Source organism: Grammomys surdaster, unplaced genomic scaffold (assembly GCF_004785775.1).
Source record: "Grammomys surdaster isolate TR1022 unplaced genomic scaffold, NIH_TR_1.0 137, whole genome shotgun sequence".
Lineage (NCBI taxonomy): Eukaryota > Metazoa > Chordata > Mammalia > Rodentia > Muridae > Grammomys > Grammomys surdaster.
In genome coordinates, this window is record NW_021604595.1 from 8,440,499 (window position 1) to 8,452,926 (window position 12,428).

Sequence of the window (12,428 nt, forward strand, 5' to 3'; positions counted from 1 at the left end):
TTTGAATCAGCTCCCATGGAAGCCCTGCCACCTCCTCTAATACAGCTTCCTTCTTCCGGTGTCTCTGCACCACCACGCTGGTTCTGTCCGCTATCATCCCACGAGAATGATGTGTCTACCTTTAACCTGTCTCTGTGTTGCATTAAAGTGAGCTTCAACACCCAAATCTGATTTTTTCTTTCTGTTGTGCTTAAAATTTATCAGCGGCACTCCCTGGAGCACCAAACAGGGTCTCCCTGGCCACTTTCCCACTTCGCTGCCAATGTGGGTCTCTCTGGTCACTTTCCCACTTCGCTACTATTCTATTTGTCCTCTTCCATGAAGCTGTGGTGGTTGTTTGTTTGTTTAGGCTTTCATTTTGTTTTTTTTCCTGCTCCTCTGCCTGATGACTCTTGGTCATGCTGTTCCTATGACCAACATCCGTCACCACATTTCTCTACAAACAAACTCCATGTCTACTTTGACTCCCTATAGAATATCCTGTGTGTGACATCCTATTGAGCTGTTAGACCACATCCCATTCGTGGATAAATAAACAAATGAGCAGGTAAGTTCTCTGGCGAAGGCGATCTTGTAATACATTGGCAGTCTCGATTCCAATCCCAGATAAGCATTTCCATGTGTCATGTGAATTAAAGCTGGGAGAAACTTTCTGAAGGACGATAGTTTGTGCTACCTGTTGTGGGTGTTAGTGATGATTCTGGGTCTGCTGTCTTCTAAGGAGTAAGCCACTCCCTGCAGTCCCTACCTGACTGCTCATTCGCTTTATATGTTGACGTTATTTATTGATAACTCTAGAATAATTTTGATTGATTCGGTACTTAGTCTAAGAATGAATTCTTGATGATTTAGGCTTGTTCCTAGCTAATTAACAATGACAAATGAGAAGGACATAGACCTGACATTTCTAGGTATCCAGCTGTGTGGGGTTGTGTCTTAGATAATAAAATACTTAAAGTCCGGTGTGCTATAAACCATTTCATTGAGATCCCTGCAAGCAGAATCATAACTTAACTGCATTGCATTAACTGCTTGAAGGACATATTATCATCCCAGGCATGGGGCAAGAAGTAGGTTTTCTTCTGTAAAAAAATGTGTGCTTTGAAAAAAGAATACAGGCTGGTGATAAATGCAGCTCCCAAATTCCCAAGATGCAATGTTTACAAGACAGGATGAACGTAAGAACAGGAGGATTCAGCCATAAAGAAACATAGACAATGCAAACTAAGAGGCAGGTCTCAAAATTGTCAAGATTGAGGAAAAGAAAGAGTGATTCCCAGGTTGGAGACCCAGTTAACTGTGAGCCTCAGCACTAGTTTGGATGCTAAGCCACAGGAAGAGCATCAGTGTCACGCCTGGCCACATTTGAAAACAGTCTATTGCTTATAAGGTAGTTATTTTGTGGACGTTGGAATGAGATGTGCACTTTGCTATACCAAAGAAGGTCTCTAAACCACTTTTACAGCTCAGAGGTGAATCTGAAATTATAATTTAAAAAAAAGTTCAAAAGTCTGTACTATACAATAGGCAGAAAACAGATAAGTCAATGAAAAGACATGGTTTATATTCCAAGAAGAAAAGTTTCTCCTTTATATGAGCTAGAAACTATCACCATGCAGTGGATGGTCCAGCAGCAAGCACAGAACACACACTTGGCCCTGCAGACAGGCTCAGAGGCCCTGGGCTCATGGAGCCAGTTAAGGGGAAGATCTACATCTGGATATCAATACTGTGGTCTGAAGTGTCTGTCTGTCTGTCTGTCTGTCTGTCTGTCTGTCTGTCTGTGCCTGTGTGTCTGTGTACATGGTGTGCATACTCATGAGTGTGCAGGTGTGTGTGTCCATGCAGATGCTGGAGGAGGACCTCACACATTTTATTTCTAACCCTCTCCACTTTATTCTCTTCAGTCAGGATTTCTCACTGAACCCAGAACTCTATTTGTTTGAGCTCTGCTAGTAAGTCTTAGCTCTCCTCCTGTCTTTGCCTTGCTTTCACAAGCTGCTATTACAGGTGTGTGCAACCACATCCAACATTTTCCATGGTGTCTCCAGATCTGAACTCAGGTCCTTATACTTATATGACAAGCACTCTCACCCACTGAGCCATGGCCACTCTCACCCCAGGCCCTGGTGTGCATCGAAAAGCCCTTTATATGCTTTTATTTATTTCGAACACCACATTGATGCTTCATCTGCAACATAAGCAAGTTTCTTGCCTTCTTTCCAGCTCTGAGGCCTATAAGCTGTAGGCATAAAGGTGGGTGGCCAGAGAGGTCCAGTCTTTTCAAATCAGTAGCATCACCAACAAAAGCAGATGATAATTATGGCCCACATTTTACATGAAGAAAGCTAGGCTCAAGGATGCTTAGGGATCCACTGAAGATGCTGCAAGATGAAAGGGGTCCCAGAGATTCTAGTCCATAACCAATGCAGCCACATCCTCTTCAGCCCCTGTTTTTATCATTTGCAGTAAACAGATGAGATCAGGAATGTCTAACATCTCATGTAGCTCTAACGAGCTGTAATTCAGAGACAGAAGTTATTCTCATGGAGAATACAGACTAAAAGCAATTGCTGCAAATTACCACCGCGAGAAAAATATCAGCGTCGCTGGAGGGAGGCACTTCTCTCTCTAGCCTGAGAGTCACCTGCTGTGTCTCAGTGTGCTCTGAACCCTGTGGCCCCTCTGATGCTCAGTTACCCTCTCACAGCCTTTCCTTTGGTGGTCGTTCTTTTCTTTTCTTTTTCATTTTGATGTCTTTTTTAGTTAAGGACAACAAACAAGAAAAATGTCTTCCCAGCTTTCTCTATCCCTTCCTATCTAAATGCTGGGAGAAATGATGTATTTGTTTTCTCCCTTGTCCCCTCTTCCAGAGCCCCTTTAATCCCCTGCTCCATGCATGGCATAGGGGTATCAAGAGACACACAAGGCCACCCATAACTTTAGAGGGCCAACCCCAACAATCATTTCCAGTTGTCACTGGCCTTAGACAACTGAGTCCCAAGTCACAGTCCACCTCTCCCCACAACCCCCAATGCTTCTTTTCTCAGCCCTCCAAGATGATATAACCGGTTGTTTGGTTTGGTTTTTCTTTTAGGTTTCTTTGACAATTCCTCCTGCATGTTCTCTACTCGTCCCTACCTCCCAGACAGTTAATGTCGGAATTTGTTCAGACTAGATCCTGAGGCCACAGCTTGTCTCCTCACTCTCACCCCAACCCCAACCCCAACCCCAACCCCAACCCCAACCCCAACCCCACCCCACCCCCCGCACTGTCTCTTCCAGTGGCTTTAAATGTGTGTGTTTTCTGCACCTTTAATACTGACTGAAGTCTGAGCTCTGGATTGTCAGCTCACAGCTCTGTTTATCCATCCCTAAAGCACCTGTCTTGGCCACTGACGTAAGCATGTGATAGGAAAAGCTTAAAGAAGGGTTCCTTATTTTCATCATTTGGCTCCATGGCAGAGAAGGCCTAGTGGTGGGAGGGGCCTGCTCCTGGTAGCAAGTAGTTTCTGTTCACAGATTGCCAAACAGGAAGCAGAGTGAGCGAGACAGGAACCAAAAGCAGGAGTGAGTGCCAAAGGCCCATCACAGTGACATACTTCTGACAGAAAGGCTCTACCTCAGCCTTCAAAATGGTACCACAAACCAGGGACCAAACATTCAAAACATGTGCCCCTGGGGATTATCTCAGATTCAAACTAAAATAGAGCATCCAAAATTTAATGTATCTTAAGGTACTCCACCTTTCACATCCAAGTCCCCCTTATCCATCCTGTCTTGTTACTTGATTTCCCAACATGCTCAGCAGCGCCATCCTGCTTTGAGACATCCTCCTCAAAGCCTAGTTACTCCTGGCATCTTGCCTTCATCCCACATCCAACTGTGATGATAATTTTAAGATATTGTGTAATTTATTCTTTGAGAAAATTACATATGTACAGAATATATTAGAATTCTATCTATCCCCTCTTCCACCTCCAACTCCCTCCCTCAAGAGTTGATAGTCAACTTGGTTAGATCTGAACTCAACGGCCAGATACACCTCTAGGCAGGTGTGTGAGGGTATTTGAAGGAACAATTAGTCGAGGTGGGAAAACCCTCCCTAAATTCAGGCTCCACTCCATGGGTTGCGATCTTTGATTGAAAAATAAAAAGGGGGAAACAAACAAACAAACAAACAAACCACATTGAGTACCACCTCTCTCTGCTGACTGACTGTGGTAGAAACAGTGTGGTTGCTGCTCATACTCCTGCCCTGGCAATCTTCCACCTGTGACCATCAGCCGAAATACAATCCTCTTCTGTAAACTGCTTCTTGCCAGGTCATGATTTCAGCAAAAGAAAGCTGTAACTGACATATCTGCCATCACCCAAGAAATGCTGGGGCTGTAGAAATGGCTCAGTGGTTAAGAGCTGTGACTGCTCTTCCTAGAGGACCTGGGTTCGATTCCTAGCACCCATGTGACAGTTCACAACTGTCCATAACTCAGTTCCAGGAGACTTGACATCCTTATATAGACATACATGCAGGCAAAACACTGATGCACATGAAATACAAATAAATAAATAAATAAATAAATAAATAAATAAATAAATACCTTTTATCTCACTTTCCTAGGTGTCTCATACCCACTCAGTTTTCTGTGTTTCTACATGTATTACTCTGCTCATAGTGAAAGATACAGTGCTGGAAGATGGAGGAGTCCCAACAGAGACTCCCATCACTGTCACAGACAGCCTGTGTGTCATCTTGTCATCCGCTACTGCCTCCTTCCAGCTTCTCTTTTCTAAGTCCAGGGTGGCCTTTCTTTTTTTTTTTTTTTTTTTTAATTTTTTTATTGGATGTTTTATTTACATTTCATATGTTGTCCCCTTACCCCATCCCCCACCCACCCAGGAACCCCCAATCCCCTCACACCTCCTCCTTCTTCTTTGTGGATGTAACCTCTATCTACCCCCCCACTCCCACCTCCCCACCCTCAAAACTCCCACCCCAGGGTGGCCTTTCTAAACTACGTTCTACTTAGAAGTAATTACAGATCACATACTTTCAACATACAGAGGCACAGCATATGCATGACCATTTCCAAGAAGAGGAAAGAGAGAATCAGGAGGCAATACCGGACCAAAGCAATCAGCAGGGCCACCTCCAAATTCTACACCTCTATGTCTGACATGAAATCACTCTTCAGATCTCTAAGTCCTTTCAGCTTTGTTGACTGCAGTACACTTCTCTTTCTTGGGCTGGTTCCATTTCCTGTTAGCTCCTTTCATGGGCAGGAATCCCACAGCTCTGGCATCTCTAACATTTTGAGGTCTCTAAAGCAATCCAGGCTTCACCTTCACAGCTTCACACAAAGGTCTTTCTGAGCCTCTGTATAGGGATGTTCCTCCAGATGCCTGGCCTCAGTAACTTTCTTTAATCATGGAAAGAGACTCTACAACCCCTTTCTTGTATCCTTGGCTCTAAAGCCAGAACCACATGGCCGAAGCCACCAAGTTCTTCTGCTCACTGGAGCTGGAACATGGCCCCCTCATTCAAATACATCTGTTTTTCATTGTTTCCTTTACTCCCTAAACTTGACTGTCCTGGAACTTGATCTATAGACAAGGCTACCCTTGACATCAAAGACCTGCCTGCCTCTGCCTCCCCAGTGTTGAGATTAAAGATGTGTGCCACCACACCAGGCCCTAAGATTTTCTTTAATTTCTTTTCTCAAGTTGGAAGCTTAGGTCAAGTGAAGTCTCGACCTGAGGTCCCCACCCCCTCTATTCCATTTAGCACCAGGCTTTTCTTTACACTTTAATCTCCTTGAGCACTGGACTTAGCTCCCTTACACTTTCTGTTACTCCTTTTCTCCTCAAACTGTACATTTTGTATTTTTTTTATTTTTCATCTTGTTCCTTTTCATTACAGATATGCATAAGAATGAGCAGTAGTAGCTCCATGACATAGTCAATACTAGGCTGCCCTGAAATCTCCTCTGCCAACACCATTAATTCAAAATTCTTTAATTTAGTCTCAGCCAAATTTTTTCAGACAAGGGCAAAAAGCAGTCACATTTTTTGCCAAGATATCACAAGCATAAGAATGGTCTCTGGGCCACATACTAATATTCTTCCCTTCTGAAATCTCTTCAGCTGGTCTGCCACAGGTCAAATTAACCTCAGCACCATTTTCTTCCATGTTCTTACCAGGATAGCTCATTAAACCTGACTTAAAGTGTCCAATCACTTTTCTTGTCCAAAGTTCCAAAGTGTTCCCTATTCTTCTATACAAAAGCACGGTCAGGGATCAGGCATATAACAGCAATACCCTAAGTTCTTGGTACCAACTCCTGTCTTAGTCATTGTTCTATGGCAGCGAAGAGTCACCATGACCATGACAAATCTTATAAAGGAAAGCATGTAATTGGGGCTAGATTACCGTTTCAGAGATTTACTTTACTGTCATCATGACAGGAAGTATCATGGCAGGTGCTGAAGAGGAGCTGAGAGTTCTACATATGGACCTGCAGGCAGCAGGAAACCATGCTAGCTCAGTCAGTCAACTGGGTCTCAAGGAGGGAGTGAGAATTGAAAAGAAAAAGACAATTAGACAAGACTATAACATGACTCCAGCCAATGCTGAGGCTGAAGCAGGTTTACTTTTCTCCAGCCTGCTTTTATACCATTCTAAGTACATGCAAATAATAAGGTCAGTTCTAGGTCAAGGAACAAACAAGACAAAAAAACAAAGTCCCATGATCACTGTTTCTTGGGGCTTATCAGGATGACCAAAATAAAAGGAATGCCACGCATTCCTCCACTGAGTTCACCTTGAGCATTGAATTAGCCCAAATGTAGATATTCTTGCCTGAGCCAACTTCCCTGTCCTGGCCCAATGTCAAACTCTTGCCAAGTTTCTAGAAGCAGCCCCCAAACCCCTCCACAAACAAAAGAGAGAGAGAGAAAGACACTAGGCCTGACTTGGCCCCTTGAAACCTTAAACCTAGTGACACACTTTCTCCAATAAAAACCATACCTATTCCAACAAGGCCACACCTCCTAATCCCTTTCAAGTAGTGCCACTCCCTAATGAACAAGCATTGAAATATATGAGTGTATGGGGGGCCATTCTTATTCAAGCCAGCATAGATGTCAAAGCCAGGTATTCAATGTTGGTGTGAATGTACAGAGTCTCATATCATCAGGCCTGTATATTCACTTTCCCAACATGGTCATGACTCAAAGGCTCTACTGTTCCTCCCATCTTCTGGAGCCACTGCTCTGCCTACCCTCCCTGCAGACTTGTCACCATCCCTGCAGACCCCACATCCCTCAGACCCCACCAGCCCTGCAGTTTCCTCTTCCAACAGCTCATAATTACATGATTATCTGTTTGTATTTTGTTTAGTGCCATCCATACAGGATGTCAAACTTTACAGGGACAAAGGCCATGAACATCTCAGTTTCCATAGTAACCCCATACCAAATAACAGAAGACATTTAAGTATATATTCAACAAGTGCATCAGAGATGCTATTAGCAGAAATATAAGCAAATGTTGCCTAGTTTGAGAGTTTGTACCAATCTGTTTCAGAAGTTCAAGGTGCAGATTTTGATTCCCAGACTGAAGGAAACAAGGGGATAACTACGCAAAATCGCACTGCTCACAGAGAGTTGGCAAAGGGAATTCTAAATTTAACTAGTGACTTTTAAAAGCCAAATATGACTCTTTAAGGCCCATTTTATCCACCGACTGAGCTGTGTTTGGTTCTAATAAAATCACCTTCATAGTTTTTTTTTTTTTATTGCAATGGTGAACATTCATATGCACCCTTCCTAGAACTCAAAGTTTCATGAAAACCTCAAATGATTCTCAGCTATAGCGTCTTTGTTTTGTTTTGTTGTGTGTTGTGTTGTTGTGGTTTTTTTTCTTGAGACAGAGTTTCTCTGTGTATCCCTGGCTGTCCTGGAACTCGCTCAGAATACCAGGTTATCCTGAACTCAGATATCTTCCTTCCTCTGCCTCCTGAGTGCTGGGGTTAATGCCACCACCACCCAGCCACAGCAGTAGAGACTTCCTGTCAAGTTCTGGGGTAAGAGCAATGGTGGTATAATCTGTTATATTTGGGCGTCTACAGAACCTCACTGATCAACAACTCAAAAAGAGGTAACCCGTTCCTTGTACTGAGGTTTATTTGCTATCATGCGGTGTTTAGTTGGAGTACTGCCCCCAGTATAGGATAATTCCATTTAAATGTTTTAAAATATATGTATGTATTTTCTGAAGCTTCTATGCAGTAGGTTTCCTTATGGCTTTTAGGGCTAGTTATCACTCTTTCTATTCCCTTCTGAATCTCTAACCCCATTTAACCCTTCCCATTCCATTGCTCTATTATACTCTGCTCCATCTCCTCTCCTCCCCTGCAGCTCCTTACTCGTTGCTTGATATCTATGGGTATTCTCAATGAAGGATACATACCTAAAGAGCCAAAGCTAACATCCACATATGAAAGAGAACATGCAATATTTGTCTTTATGATCTGCACATTAGAGGTATGTAAACCTACACACACAAATAATTAAATAGACAAAGCCACACAGATAGACGGTAGAGAAGCTAGGATGGTTGAGATCACAGAGAGTCCAAGAAACGAATCCCTGGGCAGCTTTTGTTCCCAGGGAGTGACTCTTTGGTTAGCAAGATGAGGCACAGGCCTCTTAACAACATGTATGTGATTTTTTTTGTTTGTTTGTTTTTCAAGACAAGGTTTCTCTGTATAGCCCGGGCTGTCCTGGAACTCACTCTGTAGACCAGGCTGGCCTCAAACTCAGAAATCCACCTGCCTCTGCCTCCCAAGTGCTGGGATTAAAGGCGTGCACCACTACTGTCTGGCATGCCCGTGATTTTGATGTTGTCGATTATTGCAAACATACATCTCAGGATTAAATCTATATTCTACACATGCTTATCTCCATAAGCAGATGCTTAAGAAAAAATAACTTACATAGCCCTGTCTATCAGGAAAATTGAATGTGTGTGTGTGTTTATCATTTCCACCCCCCAAAACAATACAGTTCCATGAATATTCAACAGTGCCTAAGAGAGCAGCCTCCAAGAGGCGAATGAATAAACAGTGGCCTCACCATATAATGAAACTCTACATGGTAATAAAAATGAAGTATGGTGCATACAAGAGCGTGGATAAATCTCAAAGGTGTGCTAAATAAAACAAATCAGACCCAAGAGAATTCATGCTGTACAGTTCTGCTTACATGGATTTATGGAGTAGACTAATCTGATCTGGGATGACAGGAAGCAGGCCGGTTTACCTAGAGTTGGGGAATGCAAGAAGACAGCCAGGCATCCGGACAAGAGTGGAATTGAAGTCCTGGCTGATGGAAAGGTTCCACATCTTGACGTAGGTACTCAGGAAAACTTACTAACTGGACCTTAAAAATGAGTGCATTCTACACAGTGTAAATTACGACTCAATCAAGTTGGTCTAAAAGGGAAGGAAGGTTAGGATGATAGAGGCAGAAACTCTGAGTCTTAATTTGCTGAAAACTCAGGTCATGTCTTGGTACACCTGATCTCCCTCACCAGACCACATAACTTCCCATTTTTTTTAAAGTATTAAGTGATAAGAAAAAATAATCATCTATGTTTTACTAAAATTCTGAATAATAATCTTTTAAAACCATGGTTTTAGACATAGTTTCTTATTATATAGACCAGATCTCAAGCTCTTGATCCCCCTGCCTTAGCTTCTCAAGTATAGGGATTCCAAGCCTTCTCACTATGCCTGGCCCAAAATTGTACTCAAATGCCATTCCAATCTTCACTGGGGTTATGGCCCTAGCTAAGTAAACCAAGTTGGCCACTGATTAGGAAGCTGTGTGAAGGGGATCCTCTCCTCTCATTTTTGCTTCTTTCCTCCTTGTCATAGATAGAGGCGGGGGTCTGCTCTTCTGAGCCACAGTTCATGTCAATATCTGCTGGGAACGGATGATGGGTAACCCAGAGCTCACCGTTTCTGCGGATGTGTGCTTCAGGGGTAACTCGGCATCTATTCCATTCCATACTTTTAAGACTAACAAGCTATCAGGACTCAGTGTTGGGAGCCTTGCTGTACATTAAGGGCATTTCCTAATCTTGTGACTAGGTGTACACAAACTGGAACTACGGGAGGGAAGAGGAATAATGTAAACCCTCAGGCTGGAATGAGAAAGCCAAGGACCAGAGGAACACAGGATATACTGAGACCTTCAGGAGAGTGTTTCTTTTAGTTACAGGTAACAGGCCGTTGCTGAGGGGAAGACACAGTTTGGACTTGAAACAGCTTGTCACATCCACAGTCAAGAGCAGAGAGAATGAATCCAGGCGTATCTATTTAGCATTCCTGACACTTGGACAAGTTAGGATCCTCTGCCTAGGAATGGTGTTGCACACAGAGAGCTGTGCCTTCTCACATTCATTGACATAATCAAGACCAGCCCAGACAGACATACCCGCAGGCTAACCTGATGTAAACAATCCCTTCTTGAGAATCTTTTCCCTGCGATTCTACATTGTGTCAAGTTGACGACTAGACTGATTAAGATGAATCATCATACCAACTGCACTCAGGAGACATGTTTCATTTCAAAGTTTAACAATATTCATTTTACAGCATGCTTAAGACAAAAACGTTTTAGAGTCTGGATATTTTTAAGATGATAAAATATTTGCATGTATTTAGCTACTGTATTGGGCTACTTAGGCCCCACATCTAAGTGTCTAACCCATTGTCTCAGATATACCTTATGCACCATACGCTGACAGTAACGTTACACAATGCTTTAAACCATTTTATGCAAAGAACACTGTGGAACTTTATGCCTGTAGGGTTGTATTGGTGATAAGAAAGTGTTTTGATGCCCCATCTACTTTGAGAATGAACACCATTCTCAGCAATCGGACTGTAGACATTCCAGAAAATGTCGACATCACTCTGAAAGGGCGCACAGTCGTTGTGAAGGGCCCCAGGGGAACTCTGTGGAGGGACTTCAATCATGTCATTGTAGAGCTGAGTCTTCTTGGAAAGAAAAAGAAAAAGCTCCTGGTTGACAAATGGTGGGGTAACAGAAAGGAGCTGGCCACTGTCAGAACCGGCTGCAGTCATGTTCAGAACATGATCAAGGGTGTTACACTGGGCTTCCGTTACAAGATGAGGTCTGTGTACACTCACTTCCCCATCAACATCCTTAATCAGGAGAATGGGTCTTTGGATAAAATCCAAAATTTCTTGGGTGAAAAATACATCCAAAGGGTTCAGATGAGGACAGGTGTTGCTTGTTCTGTCTCTCAAGCCCAGAAGGATGAATTCATCCTTGAAGGAAATATATTGACTTGATGAGGAGCTGGTTCTTTCCCTAGGCTAGAAACTTCTGTAGGCAAAGCACTGGGCATGGTGAGTACAAAGCAGTCATTGAAAGAATGAATGATAGTGTTCTATCAGTTAGGTAACCCAGAGGACTCTCTTTTCCAAACAGCAGAACCGTAGCCACATGGTAAAAGCTGGATCTGCCTCCTCAGCACCATGCTGCAGGCTGACAAAGGCTGGTAGAAGTTTGTGGGCCGAGAAACTGGATTGTCATTAGGATGCAAACTCAATAGAGTTCTCTTTCCAGTCCTTAATCTCATCTGTACTTTCCTTTTAATAAACTTTGTGGAAATAACTCACCCTGAGTTTCCACTGTCTACTGCCAAGAACCTCGTATTAAGAAAGGCTCCTACCTGCAGCGTTTTGGGTTTTGGTGAATGCACTCTGTGGCACTTTAAAAGGTTACTTTTTGCTAGAAGAGATTGCTGACTAGGCGGTCCTTCAAGCGCATGGTTTTCCTAATAAAAACGTCTGCTGCCATCTGCTGGCCAAATGTACACCAAACGTGTTGGTTTGGTCTGATAAAATCCCAATGCAGGTCATTTGACAGAATTGGCATAATATTGAGGACTTACATTGCCAGTTCCTTATTGGAAAAGTTGTCATCTCTGCTATTGAAATTTGGAGAGCATTTGTTTTCCTAAACAGATCGTTTTCTTTAATTGCCTTCAAGTGAAATACATTTTGTGCCAGGTTCATTTTTGAACTAAAAGAAAGGTGGGGGTTGTAAATAATTAATTTCACAAAACAGAAGTAGAGTTGTCCAGACATGTTCTAGGTCCTTTGATCTCTAACCCAGGATTCCAAGAAAGTCTGAGGACACTCCTCATGTGTCTGGCCCACAGTGAGTGCATACTGATGTAGTCAGTTTTGACTTCAAGACAGCCTTGCATTCTCAGTCCTTGACTAAAGCCCAAATAGACCCAGGTTGATCCATCTGAAGATCCTGCCAACCGAATTGTACTTCTTAATCCCATCCCCCACCTCTGGCCCCTCTGAGTATGAGGAAAACCA

At 43.0% G+C, this 12,428-nt stretch overlaps 1 pseudogene; it reads left to right on the top strand.

The window, feature by feature from the left end:
* The first annotated feature begins 10,925 nt into the window (after positions 1 to 10,925).
* Positions 10,926 to 11,384, top strand: LOC114617528 (annotated as a pseudogene).
* Positions 11,385 to 12,428: the final 1,044 nt, after the last annotated feature.